The 24,714-nt window shown below is 43.6% G+C and overlaps 1 long non-coding RNA gene across 7 annotated transcripts in view; it reads left to right on the plus strand.

Moving 5' to 3' along the window:
• Nucleotides 1-17,628: 17,628 nt before the first annotated feature.
• LOC144771561 (uncharacterized) overlaps nt 17,629-24,714 on the plus strand; it is a 229,427-nt gene continuing 222,341 nt past the window's right edge. For all 7 annotated transcript variants that reach the window (XR_013599344.1, XR_013599346.1, XR_013599347.1 and 4 more), the window contains exon 1: nt 17,629-18,191. This is a non-coding gene — a long non-coding RNA (uncharacterized LOC144771561). The remainder of the gene's footprint in view (nt 18,192-24,714) is intronic.

Consider the following 24,714-nt stretch of genomic DNA (forward strand, 5'->3'; position numbering starts at 1 on the left):
AGTGAATGGAGTCCCAGCGAACGAAAACCGACTTTAACATAATTAAGCCATGGGATTTTCCCCGTGTTCGGGAGGCTTAGAATTTCCTGTAGCTCAAGCCTGTAATTCAATAAATCTGGCGTTGACCAAAGCCTCCGCCAAAAGGCCAGAGGCTTCAGTCCCAGGTCCTCATCTATTGGTCTGAGACCCATATCAAGTCTCAGAGGTAATAGTGTAGTACTCGGGGGCATAGCCAAGAGCTGCCTGAGAAATTTATTCTCAGTAACAACCATCTCTTGTCTACACATGTGACCCCCAGAGTTCGCCACCATACAAAACAGCTCCCCTAGCCTGAAGTCTGTATATCTCTAGGGGAAGGCCAATCGGTCTAATGGTCTATTTGTTCATATTTACAAGCCTAGTAATGCCTTCCACCAGCTGGGCCAGCTTAAGTTGTGCTTTAATTTGGTGGTGTCCCCACATCATACTTTCATTTATGGTCACCCCAAGATATTCGAAAGTCTGGACCCTTTCCAACCTGGTAGTGCCAATCATCGGGTTAGGGCATGTAGTTGATGGAGGATTAAAAATCATAAATTGTGTTTTAAGAGCGTCAATCTCCAAACCATGTTCAACACAAAATGCCTCAAAACCGTCAAGGACACGTTGGATCCCCATAGGGGATTTGGAGAGTAGCAGGGTGTCATCTGCGAACATAATCGCAGGCACCCTGCTACCGGCAAGCTTAGGGGCATCACTATGTGATACCGCGTTCAGATGGGCGATTACCCCGTTGACATAGAGGCAAAACAGGGTCGGTGCCAAAACACACCCCTGTCTCACCCCCCTGTCAACGGGGAATCTATTCGATAACTCACCATTCCTGCCACATCTGACCTGTGCATAATTCTCCGTGTGGAGGCGTATAATTATGTTTAAAAGTTGGGGTTGGATTCTTAGGTCTGAAAGCACAGACCATGGGTTCCTCCGTGGGACTAAGTCAAAGGCCCCACCGAGGTCTACGAAAACAGTGTAAAGGCTACCGCCCTCAGATTTCACCGTTTTCCAGCGTTTTCCATAGTTGCTTTTTAGGTCATATCTACCCAATAGCTTTAGGTGTCTGTAGACGAAAACCTCTCGTGGACTATACCAAAGTTTTACAGTGAACTAAGAGACCGCCAATTGCTTACCATTGGTTGGCTTATTGTCATTCCTATTTTCTTGATTCTTATTTGATGGATTGACTTCTTGTTCTTGTATTTATCCCTTCCTTCGTGTATAGCCTCTTTACCATCCATTTGATTGGGTTACTTGTATTCTTTCACTGGTCACATTGAGGGAACTACATTTTTCTTTTAGCACTCTGTGAGAGTGCATGGTTTTTCTAACACTCTTCTTTGTATGCTGCTTTGCCCGCTCAAACAGCTACCCACCTCCCTCGAGCTCCCTCATCCATCCACTCAAGCATTCCTTTTCTGTCCCCAGCCCTTGCTGCTTTTTTAAATTATTCTTTTTGGACTTCCATGGGCTCAGCCTCAAGCATCTCTGCTGGTTTCTTGCACCCCGCCAGCTCCCTATGGCTCCCCCATCAGCACCCCAAAACCCTTATGGTCCATCACAAATATATATATATATTTTGCAGGGCCCTGCAGTATATAAATAGCTTACACATAAGTTAAATTGATTGTATTGACCAATCCACATTGTGTCCGCCATCTTGGCTTAGTAAATAAAACAATGGCGCCCGTGTCATTCCTGCACATGTCATCCAGCATGCATTTACAAACCGAATGATGATACCAATGAATTTTGCAGCTGTTAATTGATTCCCTTTTTAGGTATCGCGACCTGCGGTGCACTGCGTAGCAGTGCTCACGAAAGTCGTGTGAGATTTTGTAGCTAAAAAACGGGGATTGTTAGCTGCCCTAGGAATCGCACACGCTCGTGCATGTGCGTTTCCTTTTGAGCTCCCCCATTGGCCTTTGCGTGCGTTTTATTGTAAAAGACTGCACACAATTGGCCCGAAGCACACGCATAGCTCCTCCCATGGCCTATTGGTGTCCATTACGCGCACCAAGCGCGTAATAGACACCAATAGGTTGTGGGAGGAGCTATGATTGTGCCCACACAGGCGTGACATGCGCGCCACTTGTTTTTTTTACTGTGTTTAACAACGTAACTTTTTTTTTTAATTGGGCACCAGAGAGGTCAAAGGAGAGGTTTACCTCAGCGTGCATGGACATGAACTCCAAAGCTCCGAACGCACCCAGCAAACAGAAACTAATCACTGCCTGTTCGACAAGGTTGATGGCAATGCCTGCCCTGTCCCCACTGTGCACACTAAACCGACAACGTGAGAAAAATTGCACAAAAAAAACTTACAGCGACTTTGCAGAGGAATTTTTTTATTTTATTTATTCTTTGCACAAGATCCCCTGTCCTATGTAGACACGAGGGAACATCGCCAGTCTGCCTGGTGGGCAGAGACAAGCTGCAGAGGGACTTCTTGCTGCACGGACCTAAAGTGCGTGAGACCGCGACGCCTCGGAATGCCAGGTTGGATACTTTTCTTATGATAAAAGTCCTAACAAGTGCCGCATTCCTCGCAGCGCCCTCCCTCTTCCCCACAGAAAGGTATGAAAGCCTCCGTAGAATGCACCCTGCTCCGTGATGTAAGCGCCGCGGTATCTTGGAAGTACTCGCGTTGGAGCTGTGGGTAGTTTAGTAGTAGTTTTAATTCTTTTTGCATGCTTGCTGAATGCTTCCTAGAGCACGCAGGTAGAGTTGTGAATTGTGTACATTTGTGGCAGTCGAATTTTCTCAAAGTCTAGGAGTGGTGAGGACGGCTGGCACATGGTGCACCAGTCTGCCGGGGGTATTGAGAGCGGGGTTCTCTTTAGATCTGTAGTGGTCGCCTGTTCCATTGGGACTGGTGATAGGGAGCCTCGCTGGCATCTTTAATGTCCTTGCATTCCATTGGTGGAATGCTGGTTTATGTGGCTTATTCTGCCGACTGTTAGAAGTGCTTTTCCATTTTATTTCTATCTTAGATCCCCTCCTGTCTCTATCGCCTGTTTGCCCCTTCTTTCTCTCTTTCCTTCTTTTCTCTTTCATCTTTCTGTCTTTTCTTTTCTTTCCTTTTACCCTTTTCTCTCTCTCTTTCACTTCTCCTTCCACATATGCCTTATGCTTTATATTATTATGATTTCCATGTATACTACTGTAAGGCTTTGTATTGTGTTCCTTTAAAACCAAATAAAAATTTCTTAAACAAAAAAATAAAAATAAAAGAAGTGCCATGCATGGCTGCTCGACACTGGAGTTTCACTGCGCTGCCCTGGGTGTTCTCTCGTGCAGCTGCACCTTTCAGTAGTGAGCAATCCTACTACAGTGGATCTGCAGCAGACTGTTGGGGTGAATGTAGGAGCGTCCAGTGCAGTCTAGTCCATAATGATAGTACGGACTCTGGTTCTTCCCCAGGGCTGAGTAGGGTGCTTGGCAGGATCTGTTAGTGAGTTGTGTACATTCAGCGAGATGTCCACGTCTTAAAAATTGAGAAAACTAGTTATTTTTGGCTGGGTGTGTGGTGCCCCCCCCCCCCCCCCCCTCCCCCTTGCTAGTCTGTGCCTTACTCTGCAGACCGTGTGTATTTATTGGTGCGGCTGGCAGGCGGCTGTAGTGTTCTTGCTTATATTTGCATGCATTACAAAATTCGGGCAGACTCTGTTCGGCATTCTACAAGCCCTGCCTTACCCCACTCCAGTGAAAGGGGTGGCTCGTAAAAATCTATTTTTCCGTTCGTGCTTCGAGGAGCATAGGCAGCGTTGGCTGCTTTATATGAGAGGAGGTGGGCAGGGAGTAATGCAGCTCTTTGTTTCCTTATTTGTAATGCAATACGTTTTGTTTAGAAGATGGTGTCTTCCCAGCTTATTGGCACTTTTGCAGGTGGCTTTCCTTAAGATATCCAGTTGTTCTGGTAAGTGTGGCAATCTCCCATGTGTTCTCGTGAATGGTATTGACACCTTTAGTCAAACTTACTGTGCTAACTGTGTCGCCTCCATATTTATTTTTTCCTATTAGCCCATTCTCTCATCACATTCATTCAATCAGACAGTCTCCTTATTTCCTCTTACCAAATAATTTCACTTCTGTGTACAGCTTCTCTCACCTGTCTTATTCCTTTTACTTCTCCTCTCATAACACCCTCTTTTTTTGGTATAGAGGCAGTTTATCTACCTTCTAGCATATCGTTCCACAGTCTCTTTTCTCCTTCTTCTTAGCTTTTCGTCTATCATGTGTCTCTTTAATTATTATTGTACCCACCAATGTTTTGCTCCACTTCGTGTCTCCATTACACATGTTTTGGGTTTTACTTCACCTGCATTCAGTGTCTCTCTTCCCTGTTCATCTCCAGTGCCTCTCTTATTCTCCCCCATCCATACTCCAGATTCTTAAAATAAACTTTATACTCAGCAAAAGTAAAAAACATTGTGATTTTCAAAGTCAACAGTTCTAACTCTATTGCATTGTAAATGCTTGTTTTGTTTTGCCAATGCCGCCCAGTATTGGCCAAGGCAATAAGTCACTATCTCAAGACCTATTGTCTTTGGCAGCGCTTCCTAAATCTGAGGTTAAACGGGTTCCAGTTTGTAAAGCAGGTGCACCCCTGAATGGAAATCATTATTTTAGTCCGAAGTGCGGCTGTTCTTGTGTTACAAGGACTACTTGCTTGACAATAAAATGCCCTATAGTCAGCTCTCAATAGAGCCTGCAAGTTGTGTACACCATTTTAACCCATTGAAAAGAATAGTGCCAAAGGTAACCACAAGCTGTGAGCAAACGTTTGCTCTCAGTATTTAATCAGGCCACAGGTGTACTAGCCAGTTGTGCTTGAGAATGTGCACCTCTTTTGGTGGAATGGTGGCAAAATCCTTCTGGCATTTGTCACAGTTCTGAGCCGCGTTTTATGTGTCTACTGGTAGGTCTCTTTATTTATTCTTGGAAATAAAATGTTTTTTTATTCTGATTGTAGAATTATGTGTCAGTTTCAGTATGCAGAACATTTGTCACACCAATCAAAACAAGTCACGCATTTAGGAAAGTTAAGAAGGGGCATCAAAGAATGGAACATTTTATTTGTGAGTAATCAGCTTTCTGCATGACTGAAACACACAGTGAAATCATGAAATATACATGGGGGCACGTGTGACAAAGTCAAATAATTTCCGAAGAGTACTGGAATTGTGAGAGGGAGTTGCTCTCCTCGGTAACCTGGAAACTTGAATATATGAATGCATCTATTGAATTCATTATGTGTTGTCATGCTTATAACGTGATGTGGATCAGTAATAACAAGAATGTATACCAGACACCACTTTAGAAAGCGTGAGATAATCATGTTCTGCAATATTATGCACCTCATTTATAATCCCCGGATGCATGTCAGAGGAGTTTAACTAATACAACCTGGCACATAAATAAAATATGGATTGTTCATACAGTAGGTAGTGTGGAAATGAGTGTGAATTTTATTTCTAGTTTTGTAGCCTTTCCAAACAACTTAATTAGGTTGTGTGAATATAAAACAAACATGACTGACTACATTACACCAAGGACAACTTCACCGACACAGCTCTCACATTTGCTGTGTATTTGCCACATAAAGACAGACACCCTGCTACATTATCCCTTATAGCAACCCATTTATAAAGCCACTGTCTCCCCCCACAAAGGTAGGTACATCCTCCTATCCCTTATAAATTCCCTATCGCCCTAGTTTTATCAATGGGACTTTCCCATGCTTTGCACTTTCAGTGCACTGAACAAATTTATGAGAACTGATCGGGTGAGTGAGGTATATTACAATGTCACTAAAGCAAATTGGAATGGATATGGCAATTACTGAAAAGTAATCAAATTGTGCAGCGTGACTGCTGAGAAATCACTACTTTGATGTACAATTACATAGGGCCATTGGGGTTATTTAGCCCCTGGGGAGCCCTGAAACGGCTTTTGCGACCCCCGCTCTCAGAGGCAGCAACATCAGTGCCAAGAACACAGGAGTGGCTCCGCACTAATTATTGTTTTTACGTTTTTCAGTATATTAACATTTAATATTATTCTACTATTCACTATTGGTGAAATAACATAGTGCACATTTAAGACATTTGGTGGCAGTTGTGCAGTTAAATGCAGGTTGTGTGCATACGTGCGAATGAGAGTGTGTTTAAGAGATTGACAACGAGAGTATGTGCAAACAATTGTGTCTGTATGAGTGAGCATGTGTGTGAGTGAGAGGTAAGTGACTGGTATTGAGCAAGATTGTCTGAGACTGTGGCCCAGATTTTCTATTCTTTGATGCAAGGCAACGCTGCCCCAAAGTTGAGGTGCTGCCTTGCTTCAAAGCGTGACAGAAAAAATGCAACTTATCTAAAAAAATATGGCACATTTTTTCTCTCCCCGTGTGCTATTGCACTTTTGGCAGCCATGCACCAACACACACACCTTTGAACTATAGTGCATTATGGCCCAAGGGTGTGTGTGTTCTCTGAAGCATAGGTTTGTACTGGAAGTGGTCCTTTCAAGTTCAAAAGCTACTTTTAGAGGCTTTCTCGCTTTTTGTGTGTGCTGCACAATGTACACACATGCAAAGCTGGAAAACAAGGAGAAATTAGAACAATTCTCCTTGTTGCGCCTGCCTCAAGAGGAGTAATATTTTGGTGCCAATTCCTATATAGCAATGTTTGTATGCAGGGATTTGTGTCAAAACTCATGGGTGGTTGCCTGGGAACACTCATGCACCACACTTGGAACACCTAGTGCTTAATATGAGCTGGTGGTTTCCGTTGCTTAGCACAAGCACTTTATTATGTACACCGAAGCTTGCAAAAGTCTGCCACAATGGTGGCGTTGTTTGTATAATTTAGAGATTAGCACAACAGTTGTTTATTAATTCAATTTAGATTAAAAATGAATATCACCTGCCGCCCAAGCCGTCCTTTTAGCTCTGGGGGCCTGGAATAGTCTGAATTGTCACACTTGTAGGAGTGTGATGGTTACTAGTTGTGTCATTACTGTCATGGCCAGCACTAGCAGGGAAAAAATGTGGTGCAAGCTGCAGTCGCCTCCTGACGAGGACCCTCACACTTATGTTTTTTTACAAATTGGGGGGCATATTATCAAGGGGGTTTATCTCCGCTTTTTTGGCTTTAAAAGCCAAGAAAGCGGAGATAAAATTATCTCCCTATTACCTAGCTGTCGCTAACACCAGTTAGCGACAGCTAGTAGGAGATAGCGACCATCTTGGGCCCCACTTTGCATGTCAGTGATATTTATCACTAATGACATGCAAAGTGGGCGTGCCAAGATGTTAGCGACTGGAAACAGTCGCTAACATCGCTATCTTCTATTACCAACTTTTGGAGATATTCGCGCTAAGCGCGAATATCTCCAAAAGCTAACACCTGCCCTGAGCAGTTCTTAGCCATGTCATCCAATAGGAGGTGGATAACATGGCTAAGAGCATTAGCTCGGTAATGCATGAATATCGCTGACTTTACAGCGATATTCATGCATTGCTGCCGTTTTTTATCGCATTTGCGATAAACCTTGGTAATACCAAGGTTTATCTGCGATACAAATCGCCGCAGCTCGGCGGTAAAATTTTGTCTCTAACCAAGCAATAGCGATAATTATCGCTATTGCTTGGTAATATGCCCCTAAGTGCTTGCGAACGCCCTGTGATACCAAATAACGCAAAGAAGCCCATAGAGCAACTTTGCATTGCTTTAGGCTACTATTCAATGCAAATACTCAATTGTTCTAATGTTAGGGTCATGTGACATGCCTTTCTAGCAAAAATCAGGGTCAGTGGTTGATGTAACTTGCTGTGGTTTCATTAAGGTCAAAGTGTATGTGATGTCAGTTCCAGTGCCCCTGGAATATTGGTGAATAGACGCCCTTGTGCTGGGCCCCATTTTGGGCCACACATTTCTCATTCAAATGTTTTAAATTTCACAAATTAGTAGGTGTTTTTTTTGCATCTAAGTATGCAGGAATGTAGATTACAATGCACATGACGTAACACATGTTATTTCCTAGTCCCTGAACCAATGACTTACATTTTGTGTACCAAGTCTAATTTTATTATGGGTGCCCTAAACGGGATTTGCGGACTACATCGAATTTACCACTGAACATCACCACTGCAGAGAATCATAAATTAAGTATAACTGTAAGTGATAAATTGAAGTGTTAGTGCTAGTGTTATTATCACGAGAAAGGTAATTTAGAGCTAGGGTAAGAAGCTGCATTAAGGATAGGATGTAAGTTTAGGGTTGAATTAGAGCAGGGACTGTCTTAAGGTAATTTGATCAGGGTGTATTATTACCCAGTATCCATAAAAATGCTTTCAATGAAGTCAAACTAAATATCCGTATTAATTACAATTAAATTGTTCTTATCTCCAGGTATCTTTCCTTCACTAAATGCATTTGGGACTTGCAACATGAAATCATTTACTTCACTTAAAAAGACATTTGAAGAATCAAAGAAACTATGTTACACTTTATTTGTGTGCACACTCACGAGGGAAAAATACTAGCTCTTGATGAATTACATGGTGTTTAGTAGTTCCTAAGTCAGCTCGTAAAAGTGTGGCACCGCTAGACCTCAAAAAACAATTTGGTTTGATAATCATGCCCACTATCATTTGTATGAATATTAATAGGGCGCAGTCTTAGCCTTATGTTTAAGGTTATGCCTAATGTTAAGGTAATGTTTAGGGTTAAAATGAGTGCTAGGGTTAGGTTAAGACATAGGGCTTATTTAGAAGAGGGCGTTACTAGGCAGCCACCAAAAACTGGCAAATGTCCAGTCTGCCCCTCTTGAGGCCGATGCCACTGCCTCCAATTTGAGGACGTTGGAGATACAACAGTGAGGCACCAGAACCTCAGCTGTTGAAAACACCTCAATGGTGGGCCAATCCCCAGAAAACACCTTTCAAAAATATCATTAGAACAGGCAGTAACAATTATAAGGACTCTTTCTTCAAGCCTGAAGTAGTCAAAGATGCCTGAGAGATTGTCATGGTAGAAACCAAGAACAGGCTGAATAGTGCTGATCTCAAGGCCTAGACACACTGCATTATGGTCAAGGCATTTAACCCAAAGAAAACATAAGATTTGTGTCAGTAAAGATGAAATATAAAGCACAGCAAGCCACCCAAGCATTATTTAACACCTCAGTTGTCACAGTTGTCCATATATTCCTATTCGTTCTCTAAGCATGTCATCACTGGGTCATTGTGATCAAAGTTTTGATGGGAAGTATAACTAGTGACCATGGACAAAGTTTCACCTTTGAAAGTGTTCCATCTACCGGTTGTTGTTATACATGGCAGGGCTCCAAGGACTATTTAATGTGTGCAAGAATTGAAGGTGAATGGCACCAAAACTCATTTTGAAGAATGTGATTTATTTTTCATCTTCAGCTTTGAGCCAGCACAAGGGAGGGGCAGATAAAAAAGGTAAAAAAGAAAGAGCATAGTAGTGACAAAGGGAGAAAACATGGGTAAAAAAAACCTGTAAGAAATAAGTGTAAAATGGTCAAAGAAAAAGGCATGATATGGAATGAAAATAAGTCATCCATGGTTATTGACATCCTCAGCACATGGAGCGCTGACGGAAAGCAGAAAAGCTTTGGGCCACTACTTTATATTTTGTTTACAAGTTAAGCTCCCAGAGAGCAATGCTAGTGTTCTTTGTAATTAAGGGTTATTTGCATGTATTGATGAGGTTTTATAGCAATTTGTGCTTGGTCACCCAAAATTGTAGCCTTTTTCTGAACAAATGTTAGTCTTAGCACCACCTCTTTAGATTTGGAGAAGGCTGGGAGGGTTTCTCCTATTCATCCCCAGGACACTTCTGGACAATCAGGCTCCAAGCGTGATGGGACTCCAAGCACAAGGGATTTGAACTGTGTCAGGTGGGAGGAGAACTCCTCTAAATAGGGGAGAGGCCAAAATGCTAAAGACAGCCTGTCTGGTGGCAGAAGGGTTGTACCAACGGCACAATGAAAAGACACCGGACAGTCTCGCAGCCCACAAAGACGCCAGCCGCAAATACCATAAACTCATCAGGTCTGCCAAGAGGACTTCCTTCAAAGACCGCCTCGACAACAACGCACACAACAGCAAGGAACTCTTCAACATCGTAAAAGAACTCTCCAACCCCAGTTCCAACACCAACGACATCCTGCCGTTGCAAGCCCTGTGCGATTCCCTCGCCACCTTCTTTCACCGCATGATCACTGACATCCATGACAGCTTCAACATCCAGACAGCCCCAACAGACATCAACACTCCAGCCTCTCCGCACACCATCGACCACGACCCCCTGCCAGCCTGGGCCAACGTGAATATCGAGGACACCATCAAGACCATGAGCACAATCCACTCCAGCTCTCCGTCAGACCCATTCCCGCACCACATCTTCAACAAAGCCAGCAGCTCCATCGCACCCCACCTGCGCAACGTCATCAATCTCTCGTTCGAGACCGCAACCTTCCCAGAGAGCTGGAAACACGCCGAGATCAACGCCCTACTCAAAAAACCCAAGGCGGACCCAAGAGACCTCAAGAACTTCCAGCCCATCTCCCTACTTCCTTTCCCAGCCAAGGTCATCGAGAAGATCGTCAAGAGACAGTTAACCCGACACCTCGAAGAAAACAGCATCATGGCCCATCCCAGTCAGGGTTCCGCAGCAACCACAGGACCGAGACGGCCCTCATCGCGGCAACCGATGACTTCAGGACCCTGCTGGATAATGTGAGACCGCGGCCCTTATCCTCCTGGACCTCTCTGCCGCTTTCGACACTGTCTGCCACTGCACACTATGCACACGCCTCCACGTCGCAGGGATCCGAGACAAGGCCCTGGAATGGACCACCTCCTTCCTCTCTTGCAGAACCCAGAGCATCTGCCTCCCCCCATTCCGATCCGAAGCCTCCAAGATCATCTGCGGCGTACCCCAGGGATCATCCCTCAGCCCGACACTGTTCAACATCTACATGGCCCGCTCGCACAAGTCGCCCAACAGCATGACCTCAACATAATCTACTAGGCCAATGACACTCAACTTATCCTCTCCCTCACCAAGGACCCCCACACCACCAAATACAACCTCCACGAAGGAATGAAGGCCGTCGCTGACTGGATGAAGATCAGCCGACTGAAGCTGAACGTGGACAAGACGGAGGTCCTCATCCTTAGCTCCGACCCTTCAGCCTGGGATGACTCCTGGTGGCCCACGGCACTGGGGGCAGCCCCGACACCCACCGACCTCGCACGCAACCTGGGAGTCATCCTCGACTCAACACTCTCCATGACCAAGCAAGTCAATGCAGTCTCTTCCACCTGCTTCAACACCCTCCGCGTGCTCCGCAAAATCTACAGGTGAATCCCGACAGATACAAGAAGAATAGTCACCCAGGCCCTCATCAGTAGCAAACTCGACTATGGAAACGCCCTCTACCCCAGAGCCCCGGCCAAGCTCATCAAACGACTGCAACGCATTCAAAACTCCTCGGCACGCTCACCCCCCGCCTGAGAAACAAGAAGATTTCCTTCAACTCCTCATCCACGCACACAAGGCGCTCCACAAGACCGGCCCAGCCTACCTCAACAGACGACTTTTCTTCCACATCCCCAACAGCAAGCTCCGCTCCGCCAACCTCGCCCTCGCCACTGTCCCTCACATCTGAAGAACAACCACCGGCGGCAGATCCTTCTCCCACCTCGCCGCCAAGACCTGGAACACCCTCCCACTGAGCCTACGACAGACCCAAGACCTGCTGACCTTCAGGAGGCTACTCAAGAACTGGCTAGGTAGTAGAATTTCAGTGATCATGGGCTAATACACAGGAAGTAAATTGTACCCCAATCACCCCCACCGCAGAACATTTCTCGACCTAGGAAAACTCATCGAAAGAAGTCAAAGAAGTAACTACTTGAAGAAGACTCCTGACACTGACGAGGACTCACTCAATTGCTCCTATCTCTTGCTGGCACCCAGAAACCGGTACTACTCTCCAAGGGTAAAGTGACCGCCCCCTGTTTACCTGCTAGAGGGGCACAAAAAGCGGAAATAGTCCTGAATCAAAGAGGGCCCAGCTGACCACAAATAACCGGGCCCTGATGGACCCTGAATGAAGAGAGGCGTAGTGCCTAGAAGCCTGCACTGAAGAGCCATGAGCTGCAGCACTGACCAGAAGAAACGTTCCCAACAGATGGAGGAAAGTGGGATTTAGTAATTTTCTTCCACCTCGAGAAGACCAGCCTTTGGTGGTCAGGCTTGCTAAGGAAGATGTCACAGAAGGCAAGCAAGAAAACCAATTTTTTCTTGGTCTACTTTTTATGGCACTGAAAATAAGATAAGCAGGACCTTGCATTATAGGTATCTGGACCAGCCCCGCTACAGCTCCAGTCTTGTCCATCTGAAAGATTTCCACTTCCAAAAAAATGAAATAAACCTTGGATCGGGGCACATGAGCAAATCACCATCATGAGCCTCCAAAACCAGCTTTTGGCACCAAAACAGCAGATGCAGCTGGAGTTTGATAATATGTGTCTGACTTCAAGGGACCCTCAGCAACCACAGCCTTGGACCTTGATCTGCCAGGAAGATTTTGACTTCCATTGCAGAGATTAAGGGCCTTATTTACAGAATGATAGATGGGATTCTCCATCAGAAACATGGAGGATGTCACATTTGCCATATTATATGTGCATAATAGTCTATGTCACTTGTAATATGGACAGGATATCTGTCATGTTTGACTGAGTATCTTGTTCGCCAAACTCCATATAAGGGCCTAAATCCGAAGATAAAACCCTTAGCCGGAATGACCGCCTTGGTGTGTCTGACCGCCTCGCCATTCAGTTCTGCCTGAAATTGCATTTAGGTCCTGGTCAATTGTTAATTGTTGTTTTCAAAAGTTTTATAATTCTTCTGGTTGCATTTTCCTACTTATATTCATGGTCTCCCTTATTCAGTTTTGAAGATGATGGTACTTTTTCTTAGTAAGGGTCAAATGTACAAAGCATTTGTAATTAGGTAACTAGTCAGAACCTGGTTACTATCCCCAAATATGGTAATTTGATATGAGTTAAAGCATTTAGCATTACAATTTTAGAAAACTGAATACATTTTAAGTTATATCCATTTCATAAAGGGCAGTGAATCAATCGCATGATCCTCTAAGCATGTCTTGACCACACAGCTTTTGAGCATTTTCCCTAGCAGATGGAAAAGGGGTATGGGAAGATAGTTGGTCAGGGTTTTGGGGTCCACATTAGGGGCCTGATTTACAAAGGTAAAGACACTATTTGTGACTTACGTTTGTGAATACCGAAAGTCGTTAACTTAGACTTTTGGTCTAAGTTTTCCTTCATGAATCGGGTCCTAGGGTTTTTAAGAATGGGGGAAACCAAAGCAGTCTTCCCAGCTGATGGTAATATAGCAGATTCTAAAGAAAGATGTAACAATAGAATGGCAGGAGGTAACACTGCTCATAATGAGGCAGAGGTCCTAGGGGTACAACCAATAAATACCAAATAATACTAATACCAATAATAAATACCATTACCAATATTAAATACCAAATCAGTATTTTTGTGACTCTAAAAAGCAAGCCTGTTTTTGCGATTTTAATATTACCGAATTGCTATTTCAATGCACAAAGCATTTGCATATAGCAACTAATCGAAGAATGGTAGTTTTGATGTGCAATTTACCACCAACTGAAAACATATAGTAACCAGATACAACCTATATAAACAGCCCCAAGAATACACCAGTGTTTTACACAATGTCTTCTTTGTATGTGATGGGCGGGAGAATGCGAATATTGGCTGATTTGTGGAGACGGAGGATACAGGAAAGCATTTGGACATTTCCACTTTTCCAACAGACAGCGGAGGACATTTTTAATAAGTATAGGCCAAGTAGTACAGTTATTTGAGATCTCATAGCCTACATTAATCCACAGCTAGAAATAAACACTATCAGGAGCAATTCTATACCCTTCCCCATGTGCAGGTATTATGTACACTGCACCTCCTAGCCTCTGAGAGTTCACAAGGTCTGATTTCTGCAGCAGGTGGGGTTTTGCAAAGTGCACTATACAGGGTTTTTAAGCTTTCCTGGATTTTCTGTTAATGCAGAGCACTGTGTAGGAATTACGATTAACAAAATAGTACTTTTATAGAATTTCTCAATATCCACATGCCATTGGATGTATGCGGGAGCTCTTGTTCGATATGCCCACCATCTGACACTGAGTATCTTTTTAGAAATAGGAAGAATCCTCATTCTCTAAATGTTAAAGTAATCTGAGATGCATCCAATTTATTCACATATATTTTGGCAAGATTTCCAGGTCTCACACATGACTCCTTTATGTTTAGATATAGTGGGTTTTACAGACACCTTCTTAGAGGAGATTTTTTCAATCAATTAGGTATTGCAGGGATCACCATTTACCTGTAAAACTTTACCTCAACAATTCTTCAAGAAGTGCTTCCTCCTGTGTAAAGAGTTAGAAGAAAAGACGGACACAACAGTAAACAAAACCAACAAAAGTAAACACTGAAGAAAAAATCCTGCTTCTACCCTTCCAGGCTTTAAAACATGAAGCTGAAGAGGCAGGAGAAAAGAAGGAGGAGTAAGAGATACAGGAGGAACATGGATACGATGATGGTGAAGAGGAACCATGGATTTGCCATGTGACGAGGAAAGGATCGGAACGGGACCATATAGCAGAAGAGCGACACGAGGACACCTAGCAGGAGATATACAGGGTCATCCCAGAAGCCAAGCCCTCAGCTGAGAAGAAGGAGCCAATAGACTCGAAGAGACCCCATCCGAAGTTCCACCCAGTCTACACTGAGACTGGACATGCCACCAGTAAATGGGGTACCCTACCAATGGAAGGAGAACAATTAGAAGGGCTGAAAGCAGCTAATCCAAATTAACCTCTATTCTACCATGATTAAAGACATGGCTAGGATAATCTAAGCCCTAGAAGGAAAGTTGCAACCCCTAGCTTGCCCTTTGCAACCCCTAGCACTTCCTTCGTGTTTCCTGGCCTCAGATGGTGCAAAGGAAGCAACAGGAATTGAGGAACTGGTATTTTGATTCCTCTCTGTAGGAGCAGCTTCTGAAGGCATCTGGGCACTTTTGCAGAACAAGCATTTTTGAAATATGCCTGGAATCACAACATGGCAGTCCCAGTAAGTGGTTTAATTTCACTTTTTGTGTAATGTGTTTCATATTTTCAAACCAATGTGTGATTATGTTCCTCCTTCATCATTACAGATCTCCCAAGAAAGGACTGGGAACCCAAAGAAGCCCTGGCATATTTTGTCAGACCAGCCCTTGTACAGTGCATAGCGAGTGATCCTGACCACTACAAGGGAGTTTTAGGGGGTTCTCCCCCAAGAAAATGTGGGAACAAATGGCAAAAATGGTGCATTCTACAGATGAGTTTTCAGTATATATTTAATTCTATTAGCTTTTAAAACATAGTAAATGATTCCCGTTCTGTGCAGCAGGATACACCTCTTTAATGATTCCTTCACTATCACCCTCCAACAGTGCCTCTCATCTCTACACAGTCCCTCTCTGACATGTATTTCATTATTTGTATAGCGCCTCTCATACCACCTAAGGGTATTGGGGCGCTTTACATCACACACACAAAACATACAGAGACAATGAATCATATGAGTGTACATCAGTGAATAGAAAATGTTACATAACAGAAAGGGGACTACAAGTGGTAGCATTCACATGTCATCCATACTGGTAGCCATTTTGTAAGAGTGGTTAGTCATCGTGAAGCACAAACTCAAGATTCAGAATGTAATACAGTGGTTAGGGTTGGCTTTAGTAATGAGAGTTTATTTCACTCAAACACACGTTTTAGCAACATTAGGATAATGACAGACTGGGAATAAACATAATTTACTAACCTGTTCCATGCAGCATGCATGTAGCTCTTTGATGGCAGTTCACGGCTCACTGGGTTACATTACGATATTAAATTACAAACTGCATAGTAACAAAGGTATCTCGGTGACAAAAGCAGGAAGACTCTCAGCTATGAAAATAAAATACTGTTCTGTGAAATGCAGCAGGTATATCAACCCGCTGTGTGAGTCAAAACTGCCACTGAACAGAACTATGATCTCTCTACAGCAGGTACATTAATCACCAGAGTTATCCTGACACTTTTTATTCTAGCCTGAAAATTGCCAAATATTCAAGTAACTCAGCAGCAGGTGCTTTTAAAACTGCTGCACTGCTACACAGCCCACAGTAACAAAACCAGTCCCCCCCACCCTTCCAGCCTCCCGGGGCAAAACCCAATACCTGATACGGCCAGTCTGGCCTTGCTGCCAAATGATCTGTTAGCTTGATTGTGCATTTTTGAGATACTTCAATGCCTTATTTATGACCCTTTAACTCCAACTCTGAGTTGCTTGGTACTGTTAGGGTGCAAATTTAGCACCAGTAAATTTATATCCTGCGGTAACACATCACCAGTACCATGCAATTGTGCGAACCCGTAATTGCAGGGCAGAATTCTGCCCAGTATTTCCTATTCAGAGAGGTGTAACACACACATTTAACATCTGCTCTGAGCAGCTGGTAAATTTGTGCAGGGACGATAAGGTGATGCGAAGGGAAAAAGGAAGTTGCTTGTGGGAGATCATCATTACATGCTTCCTCCACACTTTGCTTGAGAGTGAGGCTGGGCTGGGAAATAGGTCCAGACATCAATGCAGCCCTTTTTTAATGCAATTTTACCAGCACGACTTTCCATCTGGTAAAATACGGTCTGACGTCACGGCACGTGGTAAATCCAGGTGTACGAACAACATCCTACTCATGATAGAGTGGAGTGAATTCCATACAGGAAACTCAACCCAGAATGAAACCCGTTTAGTGGCAATTAATCACTCAGATGTAAGATGTTGTGATGAGTCTCTAAAAACGTTGTTTTTAAAACTGTGACAGCTTCATGAATTGAGCAGCTGGTAAAGTTTTTATTTAAAATGAAGGGGGAAAGAAAAACAGAACCTCCTCAATATGGAAAACTTTTTTGTGACCTCCATGGCAGCTCACAGACTTCCGGTGGCACGCACTCCTTAGAGTTAGTAATGAAATATTTATATAGCATGAAATGTAAGCCTTAAGGTTTCATGAGTGCTTAATTTGTGCCGGTGCCTTCCGGTGCTAAGCACCGGCACCTATTTCTCAGCACCGGGTCTATAGAATTGATGAGCATAGGTATGCTCCAGAGGAGTATGTTGCAGGTGCCGACTTTTTCCGGGTCGGGTAAAGTTTATTTCATTGCTTGAGGCAGCGAGGCTTGATTGGAGTAAGTCAGCTGCGGAGCAAGGACGAGTGAAGTGGTGAGCAGGGCTGTGGTCCGAGGAACCTTAAAGGATCTGCAGGGACAGGCAGGCCTCGGCGCGAACGGAACGTGCTGATTTCAGCACAGAAAATCGACTTCCGGGGCACTTTTGGCAGCGTGAGAGCTGGTTGGTTGGTTGGTTGGTTGGTTGTCCCATCCGGGCCCCGGCCTCAAAGGAGGGCTACGCTTCGGCTTGACACAGCTCGGGGGTCCTGCGCCCCCTGACACCTCGCATACTTTAAATGCTAAACTTTCCTTAAGTCAAACTCTGAGCGCTCACCGCGCTCTGGGATAACAGGAGCGAGATCCTGCCTCCACCCCGGCTCTCTCTGGGCAGGACGTGGCTGTGTCAGTCCCCAGTGCTCTCGGTGTGTGTGGGCTGTGCTGGGGTTTGTGAGTGAGGTGAGAGGGGTGCCGGGGTATCTTACTTGTTCCCATTTCTAGGCCATAACTTTGGGAAGGGCAGAGTACCGGGACATGCTAGCACAGCTGAGCGAGGCGCATAGACAGTCCTGCCAAGAAGGAAAGAAGAGGTGGCGGGAGAGGAGACGATAATGAAAATTAGGAGAACAATGGGGACGAGAGAGCAGAGAAAAGAAGCGCAAAGAAAACCTGAGGAAAGTGAAGTGCAGAGAGCGAGTGAGTGTGAGGAAAGAACACTAGCTGGAGCAGAAACGTACAGACACCTAGGAAGAGAAGGGGCAGGGGAAGGCGGCGACAGAGCCGGAGGAAAGGTATGAGTGCGCGCATATTTATATTTAACTGTAAATGTATTGATTTGATAACGTTTATGTGTAAATATCATCTGTGAATATAAGGTTTGTTTGTGTAAGGACTGTTGTTTTGTGTTCGATTTTTGTTTTTTTTTAAAATTCCAAATAAGTCATAATCAAGTCATCTGTTTTGTTATTTTATGTTATAATTAATTGTTTTGCATCGGGTTGTTAAGGGTATTGCCTTAAAAACCCCACTGCGAACGGTGTCTTGTCACCTTCTTTTAAAGGATTTCATGGCAGACTGGAATTTTCAATGCTCATGCCCAGTGATTTGTGCAGTCAGTGTGACAATGTTTGATATTTGATAATCGTATGTGTTTTCCGTTTCCTGGGTGTGGCCGGAGGTCTATCTGTGTATTAACTTGATGTTGTGGGTGCTGTTTGTGAACTTGGATAGCCAACTGAAAGCTTTCGTGGGCTGTGTTGTGTGGAGTTAAGGAGCTCTGTTTACACACATTCTGTTGTTTGTTGGTGGGTCCTGATGGTGTGTGCAAGCGCTGTTGTGGGCACAGTAAAATACATCTGCGTGGTACATCTGTGCAGTGCTGGAAGTGTATTCCATCTAATATTTTGTATTTTATGATGCTCTGCGCTATTTAGAGCTGTTGTGGGCACACTGACACCCGTGACTCTACGACATATGTATATCTGACCTGGTATTTGTTTGCCCAGAGTTCTGTTTAACTGAGTATAATATTTTGACTAATAACATGGCATTACTGAGCAATAACAGGTTGAGGACATTCTGCCCAACCAAGGCAGTAACCAGATGGAATTTAAACTATCCCCACCCCCCTTCCCACTTTTAACCAAACGTTTCAGGGATGGGGAGTCGTATACAATATCTTCTTGTGCAAGGAATAGGATGCTTCCAAATTACTTTACTCTTTTAGTGCCATGCAGTAAGTAGACCGATTAGAGCAGCGTTCCCATTATATCAGTTTAACAGCGTCTTTAATTATGCTGTGGCTCCTGTTATATCTGTGTCTAGATTCTTGGAAGGTTATCACTTTTCCACCTTCGCACAGCACTGCATACAGCGACTAGGAGTAGGCAGGAAGCGCTAGTTTCTGGTTTGGAATGCCCCATGAGGCTGTGCACTCCCATAAACGTGCATGTTAAAGGGTATTCACTAACTACTCTGCAATGTATTGCATCACTCAGCAATTGCATATGACTTTTTAGCGTGGCACACCTGAGAGAATACGCTTTTTAGTGATTCAGCGAGCAACACTAAATTAATGCATTTCACTTAATTAAGTAGAGCAGAGGTTGCCAGAACAAGGACCACAGTTTATCATTTTGAGATTAAGACATCTGTAATTGAATTCCTCCAAACTCTTTACTAAGTTGGCTGGCCTGTCATTCTTTCAGAGTTTGCTTTATAATAATAATTTCCAACGTATAAATCAGTAAGGGCCCATATTAGCTCTCCTTACATCCAGTGGTCTCTGTATATGTGATAGCCAGACCATGCGTCGGCTTCATTGTATGTTTCTATGCCTCCAGGTCTGTGTCCGGCTCCGTGGTAGGTAGAGCCTCCAAGACAGTGCATGCGCTCATGTAAGGCATATTGTGGGGTTTCTAAGACCATACATTCGCTTAGAGCCCTCCTATTGATTACAACTGATCTCCTGCCATTCTCTTTTGCCTGCTTCTTATTCGAAGGGTTTCCTTGTCCATCCTGTGTCTGCCCCTCCCAAGATCACTGCCAAATTTACTAGTGCTTAATTTGTGCCGGTGGTGTCCCACAAGAAAGCCCAGGGTCTCAAGTTTGGTAGAGCCAACCCAGGTCCCCCTTCTTTTCAAAACATTTTTGGAACAGAGGAAGGCAAACTCTGAAAGGAAAAGCTTACAGCGATTTCATCTCAAACCCCGCAGGGTTTAGTAAACTGCCCCCTCCCAACGAGTATGGTGATAATTATAAATCTAGGGATTTCTGGAGGAAAGGAAGTAAATCAACAGAACGTATAATGATCACCCCCTCTCTAAGCTCCTTCTTTAAGGTTCAGTCCAAAATGCGAGAAGCACTTAACTCCATATCCCCTTACTCCTCTCCTAGTGGTCGGAGCAGAGTCACAGGAAAGCTACACCAGAACTGTGGAGGGGGCAGGGGAAGAAGGGGCTGTCCCTCAGTATCTGCTTTTCTTCCCCCCTTCATAACTCACTCCTTTGCTTCTCTCCATTTTACCTTCACTTTCTGCCTTACGTCCACGTTTCCTCTTAATGGCCGTCTCCCCTCATTAACTGCTTTTCATTTTACACCTTTCCATCTTTCATTTACACTCTCCTTTCATGCACTCCCCGCTGTCTGCTCTTCTTCCCTTGCTTTTCTCCTCTTTCCACTTTTCATTCTAATCATGTTTCACACCAAATTTGCATTCCCAATCTCTGCTTTCCCCACTTCTTTTCACATTCTTTGTCTACCTTTGTATTTATCCTTGCCTTCAGACCTCTCCTTCTTCCTTCCCTTCCCTTTTTATGTTTTTCCTTCTTGTACATATCTTTATATCCACTCTAGGAATCTGTGTGTTGATCTCAGGGTCATACATTTAAATCTTGATGTGGTCACTCAGTCTTTCACCTTTCTGGGGTCAATAAAATGAGTGCCATTGAGCTGGATAGCAACATTTTGAATTTGGTGTCAAGGCCCCCTCTGGTGCATATGTGCTTTACAAACATACATGGTGTGTTAAGGAGAGATAAATGATTTTTAATCTTTTGTTTTTCAATCTTTTTGCAATAAAACTGTCATTATTCCCTCTGTCCCTGCTTCATCCAGTACCTTTCAAATGTGCATACATTCCCTTGACCTACTTTCTTTCCTTCGTCCCATCTTTTTCCCTTTTCTCTTCCTCCGCCCCTCCAGCCATACCTCCTTTCTTCTTTTCATTCTTGCTTCCACACATCCTCATTCATTCCCCACCCTTCCTCCCTTGGTGCACTTTTCCTCCATTTATTCCTTACTTTCTTTTTTTCCTTTCTCCTCCCTTCACCCCATTCTTTAATTTCTTCCTTTCTTATCTTCAAACCTTCCTTCTGCTGTTCTTCCGCCTTCCTTTCTTCTTTCTATGTATCATTACACATAGTTCACTTTTTTTCTCGCACTATTCCTTAATTTCTTCCTTTCACTTTCTTTTCTTATTTTCTCCTTCTTTCATCCATGACTTATTTGTTTCCTCACTCCAGTACTCCCCTTCGCACCTGCATTTGTTGCTGCCTTCTTTAATGTATTCCTTCCTTCATCCCTTCCTTTCTTTTGAACAGCGCAGTGCAAGCACATTCTCTTTAGTTTGCAAAACTGCTTCAAGTACTCAAGTGACCTTTCCTAAAGCTGCATTTTGAGATTTGTACACACTCCCAAATTTGAGTTAATTTTTAAGTTTGTTGTCATAGGCTTCCTATATGTTATATTATGTTATGTAATATTGATTTGTATAGTGAACTAATCACTCAAGAGGGTGTCCAGGTGCTTGGGCAGGTATGTAGGTGTGAGGCCTCCGAGGTGCTTATGTGTTAAGCCAGGGCTGCAGCTTCTTGCAGAACTCAAGAAGTATGGAGTTAGCGCTGATGTGTTGAGGCTTATGGGTTTGGGTGGAGCCAATAAATTAAGTGGGTGGAGCCACTGGAGGGAGTGGGAGGAGCCGGGGGAGTGGGTGTGGCCTCCTAAAAAAATGTGAGCACCTGCACTTCATATTTTACAAATTAATGCTCCTGTTTTCCCGCAACAGGAAATCCCACCCTAGAGGGACAGGGCTTTTGGTGGCCAGGAGTACCAATTGAGCTACTTTTGAGCTGGATGCTGGATTTCCTTTAACCGCATAATGGTTGATTTAATTTCTCGCACTTAACTGCAAGTCCAAAAGAGAGACGACAAAGCAGTATGGGATATACTACGAGGTCAGGAAGACTTTTCATGGATGTCCTTAAAGGTACCCTTGAGAGCCCTGGCATGCTCATTGAAACAGAGAGAAGAAAAAGGGGGGGTGGGGGGGTGAGACTATTTTCTGTTAGCAAGGCTAGGCCACTGTAAAATAAACAAACACTGAGATACACCAATGCTAACAGAACTCTACAGAAATGTTTTGGCTGTCTGTTCAACATGATCACAATCTTTTATTATTATTTACTAGACTTTCAAACACAGGTAGAAGCTTCTTAGTACATGCAGCACGCACATGGAATCAACTGCCTCTTGCTATAAAAAACTGTCCATCTTTAGAATTATTCAGAAAGGAAGTAAAAACATGGTTATTTTCTGATTAAAATAGATACCGTTGAAGAGATGAAAGGATTTTTTCATAGCGCCAAGACGCCCACGGGCATTCGCGCGCTTTAAAAGTTGACAAATCAATCAATCAATCAATCATATTTAAATCAATCTGTGTGATGAAGACGGTCATAAACATTGAAGCACCACAAAAAGATGTTCTACACATTCAAATACATTTGTTTTACACAAAATACAAGAAAATATCTAACATAACATGTAACGACAAAAATATACAAAACAAAAAATGTCACAGCAACATAAAAGACAACAATTTAAACATATGCTCCAGTTCAAACGTTTTGCAGAACCAACGAGCCACAAATTACTGAACCAAAAGTATGGGCTTTCTTTTTATAGTGTGAAACACCAGGGGTGTTGCTAAACCACTCTATTTTATTAGGCTTTACAAAGGGACTTTCTATTAGAGTCCATGTAAATACAACCAAAGGTTCCCTTAAAGCCATACTATTTTTTTGACACAAGGCCACCCTGGTAGTTTGTAAAGTGTTTCGAACCCCAATTTATTTTAGGGTTCAGGACATCGAATTGGGTGAGACTGAAGCAAAAAAAAGGGGAGAGGGATAGGTATAGTACTTTTCCATATTCAAAAATAAAATAGTCAATAATTTAGGGGTTATTGTTGGGCTTTTATTTCCACTTTTGAAAAGGCTTTCCCTGTTTTTGTCATAAACAATGTCTGAAAAAGATACACTGGATTTCACAGAAGAGCATAAACAGAGGCTTATCTCTACTTCTTCACAATTAATTCCAATAAGGAGTAAAATTAATCTGAAAAATTGTTACATTTAAAAAAAAAGCATTTCAGAACTAAACACCATGGTCACTACCTCCTGGAACATAAAAGCAGGCACAATCCCATGGGGATTACATATACAGAATATACCAGTCATGTTTATTGAAAATCCCGAATACCACAAAGGCTACAGCTTCATTGGACCAAATACAGTCAATATCTAATGGTACTTTCAACAGAGACAGCCCATCGACTATACAAAAAAAAATGGGAAAACATTTTGCTGTTGGAACAAGAAATTAAAGACAACCAGTCAGTGTCTGAGACCAAAACACTCTTAAAAAAAATCGTAAAATAAACTTTGGATTTCAAAGATTACACGCTCAACCAAAAGAGCTCTTGAGAGAGAAAAAATATAATTTAGAGCCTCATTATTGTCATATCATGATAGTCGCATTCGGCGCACGAACCACAGGACGGCAAGTGAGTGTGTATACTTTATTGTTGTTGTTGGAGTGGGTCACAGCACGTCTGTCCTCTTCGTCGTCCCCAGGTCTCTGTCTGCTTCCTGTCCCTACAGGATGTGGTGTCCAGTGACCTGGTCACTGCCCTATGACCCACAGGGTCCTAGTACCCTGTCGTCGGTTGTCGCCCTACAGTCAAGGCTGCTACATCTCCCCCTTTGTCACAAACAAAAGTTCTTTGTTGCATGCAAAAAGTTTTGAGAGAGAGAGAAAGAGAGAGAGAGAGAGAGAGAGAGAGAGAGAAAGAAAGAAAACGAACGAGAGAACGCGAGAACGCACATTCTGCTTGGTCTTGTCTCTCTGCTGGTTTCTTGCTCTCTGTTTTCCACTTTCGGTGGTGTTGCCGCTGGTCCTTCATCTTCCACCTTGAGCTCCGTGAAATGGGAACTGTTTCTTGTTATTCTTTGATGGTCCGATGCTGCCGTCACCATTGATCCTTTCACCTTGGTCACTACTAGCGGACCCTTTGAAAATGGGCTGTCTGACTTCCGTTGTTGTCTCTGTCTCACCACCACCAAGTCTCCTTCGTATAACTGAGGTTCTGATGCCTGTCTCCTCTTATCATCATATTCTTTCATTTTCCTCTTAGCTTCATGATCTCGTTCCACTATGTCACTTCGGTCCGTGCTTATCTTTGCATCTATTTGAGGCAGTCTTGTTTTGCTTGATCGTCCCAAAACCAGTTCCGCTGGGATTCGACCTGTGGAGCTGTGAGGGGTGTTTCTGTAGTCCCTCAGCACTTGACATAGTGCTTGTCCAATCGATATTTGTGTCAGTTTTGCTAGCTGGATGGCTTTCTTTATAGTCCCCATAAATCGTTCTGCCATTCCGTTGGCCTGTGGCCACAGGGGTGTTATCTTCCGATGCTTGATCCCCCAAGTATTCCATGAATCGACGGAATTCTTCTCCAGAAAATGGAGGGCCATTGTC

This window comes from Lissotriton helveticus, chromosome 8, assembly GCF_964261635.1.
Source record: "Lissotriton helveticus chromosome 8, aLisHel1.1, whole genome shotgun sequence".
Classification (NCBI taxonomy): domain Eukaryota; kingdom Metazoa; phylum Chordata; class Amphibia; order Caudata; family Salamandridae; genus Lissotriton; species Lissotriton helveticus.